This window comes from Pinus tabuliformis, chromosome X (genome assembly GCF_031772625.1).
Source record: "Pinus tabuliformis cultivar Carrire ecotype Pingquan chromosome X, CPIR1, whole genome shotgun sequence".
NCBI classification, from domain to species: domain Eukaryota; kingdom Viridiplantae; phylum Streptophyta; class Pinopsida; order Pinales; family Pinaceae; genus Pinus; species Pinus tabuliformis.
Window position 1 is genome coordinate 742,919,922 of NC_142308.1, and position 7,995 is coordinate 742,927,916.

Genomic DNA, 7,995 nt, shown 5'->3' on the forward strand with positions numbered 1-7,995 from the left:
CTTTTGTTTCATCTTCCTTTCTTCAATTAGCTTCAAATTTTGATTGATTGTCCCTTCTGCTGCCAATCTTTTCCATCTGGATTGTTTCATCATCAATTCCCATAGTTCCTCAATTATCATTTCCAGCATATCCTTGGGTTGGTATACACTCTTCCATTTACTGCTACCTCTTTCTCTTTGCTTCAGTTTGTTGTTGTTGTCCACTAGCTCTTGCATCTTCGCATTCTACATTTCTTCAAGCTCTTTTGTTTCCCAATATTGAAATTGAGATTTCTCTTCCTTCTCCATGGTTATCTCTTTCTCCATTAAATCCTGATTCTCAAGCGTTCTTTCCAGCAATTTAATATCTTTGTCCCATGGATTAAGTACTTCCACAGAATATTCTTCCACCTGTGCTAAATTTTCTTCAGTATTTGCATCAAAACCTGCAATCATAAAACAATTATCAAAATTAAAAATATAAGGTCTTTGTGCCTCTTCTTCCTCTAGCAACATTTCATTATGCTGATTTGATTTTTCCTCTACATCAGTATGCTCATTCTTCAAGGAGTTCTCAAGGCTGTTAGCTAGTCTCTCCTCCACATCATTTGTTCCAAGGATGTCTCCCTGCTCTAGTTCACAATAGTGAACTCCTTCCTCTGCAATCACATTGTCATACTCTGGTTCTTTCATCAAATACTCAATCAATTCAATTTCTCTTTGACATTTCATAAGTGCTTTATCATCACTTATAATCCCTGCATTTATACACAAATTGGCAATTTGAAAATTATAAGACTCAACAGTCTCAACTATTGTTTTACATATCAGTTTTTTAGACTAAACTTGATCTCCTTCTTCCATAAGAAATTGTCCCTGTTTTATAACAGCTTCAAATATCAATTCATTACTAAGTTCTTTCTATTGCAACAAGTCAATACTTTTCTCATTCAAGAGGCATTCTCCATCATTCTTTACTTCAGAGTATTTATCTTTTGAAATATATTCTTCCACACTTTCATCAAATTTTATGACAGCTTCAAAAGACTGCCCATCCTCTGCAAAACCCGTAATCACATAAAAATTATTGGATTCAAAAATACAAGGCACTTGTCCAACAGTTCAGGAAATCATCAATAATTCCTTCCTCAGCAAGGTAAACTTCTTGTTGTCTTGAATTCTCACAATAATTCATAAGATATTTCATAGATCTCTAGTCTTCATCTTCACCCATAACTTTTCCTTGTTCTGCTTCACAAATGGAAACTTCCATTTTCAAGTCAGCTTCTCTGAGTTCCTCAGATCTCAATTGAACACTCATTATCTGCTCAAGCCTTCTCAGCTCTTCTGCTAACTGCATATTCACCTGTTGATTTCTCTTCTCTTGTAGCAGATGCCACTTTACTTTCTTCCTCATGACATAACCATGCCTCTGGTCTTCCTTATTTCTCTGGAACATCTTCATCAATACTTCAAGGTGAACTACTACCTCAGTCTTCTCCCTCTCATATTCTTCATCAGTCAACTGCTTCCATATGCCATTTTCCTTGGAATCTTCTTTCTTCACTTTTCTTCTGCTATGGTCTTCCTCAGAACCTCTACTATGACTATCAGTAGTCATCTTCTTCTCCATCTCTATGAGTTCCTCACTTACTCACTATGAGCTGCACTAAGCCTCTACAACAGCAAGTCATCCCTGTTGCCACTTACCTCACCAAGCTTTCCTCTAGACTTGGTCTTTTGGAAAGCACTGGTTCTCTATCTCTGGAACCTCTTTGAGAATTCCTCTACTCCTTCTAGGCTTCAACTCATCTGCACCTTAGAGAACACAACTGTCCTCTTGTATTTCAATCCTAAATGAAATACTAGGTTCTGGCCACACTCTTCTTTCACTCAGAAATACTTACCAACTTCCTTCCTCACTACTTCTTAAGGCTTGATCTTCTTTTGCTGAGATACTTCATTAGCTACAACTATCAATCTTCAATCTGTCTTTTATCCAGCAAAACTAAAATCAGAGTTAAATAAAAGAATAGATGTATGATTTCACAAGCAGTCTCCATCCACTCTTCACATTCGAGTGAATCTCCATTTTCCTCGAGAAAACAAACATCAATGTGTTTTATTTATGCTTCTACAATCTCTTCTTAAGAGTATCACTTACTCTCATATTTTGTCATGCCTTCTACTTATCAGATTGAAATAACCTGATCTCCTCTTTGCAATATCTCTGTCAATTTTCCATAAAGCACATTTTCTTTTACTGATCTCCTCTTTCTTTGACAATCACACTTGCATTCTACACAATTCTGCTTTAATTAAAATGGGCTTTAACCAAGCTCTGATACCAAATGATGTAGCCAATGGCCACCAACACTAAAGCAACCATTCATTTCACTACCCACAACTTTTTCCTCCACTTCACATTAATAAATAAATAAATGATGCAAAAATTTCAACATTTAACACACCCACTGTGCCACTCTACAAAAACTATTATTCTCTCTTTACACCTACGTTTTCATGCTCAGATGTATTTAAAATTGAAATGGACCCAAATTCACACAGCAACCCTTCACACATTACTCCTTACCTTTAATTTCTAAGCCATTTTCTTCTTAGCCACAAACCATATTCGAGGAGGACTTTACACATAGTTGAGTACACTTATGTCGATCCAATGATCCTCATTCAATGTCGTCTCAAACTTGGTTAATAAATAGAGAATAAATTAAATTCGTACTTACACAATGAACGGAAAGGTATGCGCTCTATTTCAACCAACAATCATAAGTATTTCAATTTCAAACAGAGTTGATCCTCTTACCTTCAATTCTCTTTGACGCAATTTTAATGCAATTCACATCGCATTCCACACAGAAATTACCAAATCTAGGCTCTCCTAATCGTTTGGTATTTTGAAACAATGGACGATGGGCTGAAGGATGACTACCTCCATTTTTAAATGTGGAAATCTTGAAATGCAGCAACTTTACCCCAGTCATAACTCAACAACGAGCTTGATTTAATTACACAAGCTCGCATGATGGCTCCTTCAACGCATATATTAATTTCACAATTCAATGTATTATGTCATCTTCCTTTCCCATGCATTCTGAGAGCAATTCTGAATCATAGAACCATTTCTAACCCTTGACATCATATTTTACTTCTCCTGCAACTAATCTCAATATGTAATGTGTGTTTCTAAATTTGAAGCCCAATTACGAATTGTCTCTAAAGTCACATCTTTCAATGTAGATGTAACATAATGCACTTATCACATCACTCATTTTATTAGTATGATATTCTGGTCCTCTTCACATAAAATTCATCAAGATCAATTAATAACCCACAATCAGTATTGAACCCTGGTAAGTTCAATATTAAAATGTTCAAGCCAGAATACCATTGCATATTCGTTCACTGCATCCAAAATTCACCTCTATTCTCCTCTCTGCACACTTGTCCTCTTTTCTGGTTCTGCTCGAACTCCCTGCACATATATATTATGTGGAAATAACCTAATTCACACACACATAATTCTTAAAACAATAGGAAATACTCCATATTCTGCACAAACTAGAAATTGAATCTCTATATATGTATAAACGAATATTTACAAAGGGTTTTCTTTCTCTGGCCCGATTGACTAATCATTGGCCTCTCTCTTCTTACTTCCCATAGGCTACAATCCAACCCTCTCTATTCCTATCTAAGGATCATTTCTCTATATCCCTCATGCCTTTTACGCTTACAATTATATACAAAAGGTTTTGCTAACCAATTTTGGTTCAGATCTCTACCTCCTCAACCAATTCCTAAAATATTTTCTTTATACACAAAATCATCAACTAATTCCTAATCTAAGATTTATAATTAATTTCCAAATCTCTCAATCCCTATGAAATCTCAACTAGCCTAAATCTCTCATGTTCTCCTTTATTCAAGAACATTTACAAATATGCCTCATAATACTTAATTACATCCTATTCTAAATATCTCTCATAAAATTACTTAATAAACATTAAAATTACATTAATTTAATACTCAGGAAACCAACTTTCTTGAAAACACAAGACCCCTAAGCCAACTAAAATACAATGAAATTTATGAGTCGGATGCTCTTGCATCACTATCATTTGATTGCTAACTTCTTCCAAATGTCGTGGATTTATATCAAACTCTTTCCAACACATCTTGTCCCCATCAAAGCGTAGCTTCACTTTTAGGAACTTGGCCATAAGGAAGATAACCTCAACATCAATGTGATGAGGTCTAAATTGGAGGCAGATGGAGAAGTGTGCAACCTGTCATTAACAAAATTCCATGCCACTTGAGCAAGGGCATTATGAGAAACCTTGAATTTCTTTATTGTTGCAATAAGGGTTTATAAGCATGATGCACATTCAGATCAAAACCCAATATTGCAAGTACAACTCTTTCACCAAGAAAAATTAATTATTTTTGTATTCATATGCATCCTTTTGCTTGATCTTTTGAATAGCTACATGATCCTCCTTATTACATATCTCATCTGATACAAGAATAGCATCCTTCAAAGGTCGAGGTGTCTCCTCCACCTGAGGCACTTTAATTCGCATGTTTAGGTCTTGCAGAAATGTGCAATAGGACTTCCAAAAATATGTCTCCTTCTTCAGATCAATGCCATATTTCCTTGATGGAGAATTTTCTTCGATTTCCTTTCCACCAAAATAACAATTAGAGATAGAATGATTTGTATCCTCTATTTTTGCATGGGCTAGGGTATATGTTCCACTTTCTACAATTCTAATTTGAGAGGATCACCTAGGAGAAAACCAACCATAACCCTTGTTTTTCTAGTTTCTTTAACAAGGGATGAATAACCTGACTTGAGGTTTCCTCTGATAATTTTGCATATGTAGTTTCTAAGTTCATTAACATCTCCATGCAATCCTTTTTCCCATCTTACCTTGTTGGAAATTGTAATTACTCCCACATGTAGAAAAGTCCAAATTTAGAGTTGAGTTACCTAGTGTCAATGTTAGCTAATTGAGTCAATTGTGAGTGAGTTTTACTTCAACCTTATTTTGGGAAAAGTCAAATTTAGAGTGTGTTTGCATGTTGAAGTTATTTTGAACGAGTTGTCAGTTGAAAAAGTATCAATACCCCGCATCAGGTTCATTTTAATCAAATGAAGTCAAATCAAGTTTCTGTGATCAATAGAAGAGCCACAATTTGTGTGTGTGAAATTTTTGTGCCTCTAGTTTAGCTTGTGCTAGGGTATATGTTCCACTTTCTCTAATTCCAATTTGAGAGGATCACCTAGGAGCAAACCGACCATAACCCTTGTTTTTTCGGTTTCCTTAACAAGGGATGAACAACCTGACTTGAGGTTTCTTTGCCTTAAATTTATTGAGAATTTTGCATATGTACGCTACTAAGTTCATTAAGATCTCCATGCAATCATTTTCACATCTTATCTGCCAACATTTACAATAATCATATTTCAGGAGAGATTTGATCCTCTTCTTGTTGTTTTCTCAATTGAGTGGAAGGGAATCACCAACTAACATAATATACCTTGAACAAAATCCTCTAGACAACTATCATCAAGTAATTTTCCAACAAGTAAGGAACATTGCTTATATTGCCTTCTAAACAATGTCTATAACTGTGAATGTGAGCAACTTGGCTAGCCTTGAATTTCGCCTTCAAAGTTTTCCTCAATGAAAGCACTCTTTCATTAAATAATGACTCCCGCTCTTTATGATATAGAGCTTCAAATATCTGATCATGTCCCGATTTCTCTCACGTATTTCCCATGATTGAACTTTGAGCAATAGCTATTGCTAGACTTTGGAAAGCAATTCAAATCACATTTCAAAATCTACATGGGCTTTAGGTTTAATTGGCAAGGTGGCTCAAGAAGATCCTCCAGTAGAATAGACCCTTTCGAGCAACTGAATGGGTTAGTCTGCCCGTTAATCTGGTCGAATGGAATTTAACGATTGAATGGGAATGTGAACCACTTGCACTGATTATGACCATGAGTGCGCAATTAAGGAATGCACAGTGCAATAATAGTTAGTTGTCCAACGCAAAGATGATATTTACACCAAAGGTTTCCTCTTTTGGAACTCTTCACCGCCAACTTTTGTCTACACTTTTTTTCCACCGTTAATTTGTTCAAATAGTTGTCATTACAACAAAGGAGGCACATAGCACGTTGTGCGTTGACCATGCTACATCTTAATGGATTTCCCTCCTTCTAATCATATCAATTACTAAATCTGAGAGAAGAAGAATTAGTGATTGTATTAGTGACTAAATCCATCGGTTTCCTCGGAAAAAGTAATGTTTGACATTAATATTTTACACATATTTGGCTTGCATGATAATGAAGGTAATTGTTGTTGATTTGGTGCAGTTTTTGTGGAGAAAATATTACGCACAAAACCAGAGATTGGGTGCATTTTTGTTTTGTTAAGAGAGAAAGATTTTGAGTCTACCCAAATCCGATTCAAAAAGGAAGTATGATTTTTTTGTATAGTTCGTACTTATATATGTTGAAAAATGCGGCAAGAAATTCTCAATTTGATTTTGCCTTGATTAAATTGAGAAAAATCGAATTTCCACATCAGTAGACAACTTGGATTATGTTAACTTGTGTGACATGAATTTTGTCACCCAGTTTACTCAGTGAATTTGAGTTGGAGGAGTTAGAGTTCAGTTCAGCATGTGTGATTTCTAATTTGTAGCAATCAAGGTTAGATTTCTCAAGTTGATTTAAGTTAAACTAGTTCCAACTTTTGGAGGAACTAGTGGAAGGTCAATTAAGCAGTGGGACTTCAATCAAACTTAGTGATCATCTAGTTAACTAATCAATCAGCCCAAAATAGTTGGTGCATGTAGAGAATCCGAGCTCCTTGGGCTTGATGGAGATTCCAACGCAGTGTAACATCAATTATAGACTAGTCTTGAGTGTATAGGTGTTGCATGCAGTCAAATAATCAGCCTAAAGGAATTGCGCAATCAATTTGAGGAATTTCCTAAATAATAGGGGCCTAATTTCTCAAGGAACAGTGCAAGGAAATAGGAGCTCAAGCAGAGGAGAATTTTGACTAAGTTTGGGTCAGAGTCTTTCAATGAGTAGAGAGATAGGTTATGCACTTGTAGGGTGTGCTAACCTAAGCAAAGAAATTGTAATACATCTTTATTCTTCGGATTTAATTCAAGCAGGCATTGGGGTTTTTAACAATGTGTTTTCTCCAGGAAAAAGACTTGTTGCATGTGTGTTATTTCTTATTGCATGTCTAAAATTTATGTTCTAAGTTATGATTTAATGTTTGCATAGCAGTGTCTTGTGATTTTGATTAAAACTTCATGAGCAGTTGCAAATCTACATCATAATTTCTACAATATATAGATTAGACCTATCCCTGCAAGTCTTGTTCAGTGATGAAGTCATTTCTTGAGCTATAATTGGAAGGTTATGGGAGCGCACTTGTTCAAGACTTTGAGGGAGCAACATCGGGACAAATTTGAAAACTTTGCGTTCCAGAAAGTTGTTCCTATAGTTGAAGAGGTTGCAGCAGATGATGATATTGGAATAAATATAGAGATCTTGGATGTTCAGAATGCCATTATTCAACGAGTTCCTAGCTAGCTATAAGTTTCCTTATTGGTCGAATGTAAATCATAACTTTAACCCAACGATGTAGATATGACATTTCACTCAATGTGAACACAAAGGGAGCTAAAAATATTGTGGAATTCCCGAAGCGAGGCTATAAACTTCAAATCCTCCCTCATGTATCCAATGGTAAGTGGAATCCATTAAACGTATGTTTCTGATATGTAGTGAAATGGATATATAATAGCTATTTCATATTTTAATGCATTCCTTTTAACTATTGGCTGGTTAGAAAACGAAATTGTTAAAATATAAAAAAAAAAATAAACAACGAAAAACACATGTGATTGCAAGGACAAAACACAATGAAACACATTTGTTCATCATGAGAAATTAGC

At 35.3% G+C, this 7,995-nt stretch overlaps 1 pseudogene; it reads right to left on the bottom strand.

Moving 5' to 3' along the window:
• Positions 1–225: 225 nt before the first annotated feature.
• On the bottom strand, positions 226–4,807 carry LOC149142042 (cyclin-T1-3 pseudogene; annotated as a pseudogene).
• Positions 4,808–7,995: the final 3,188 nt, after the last annotated feature.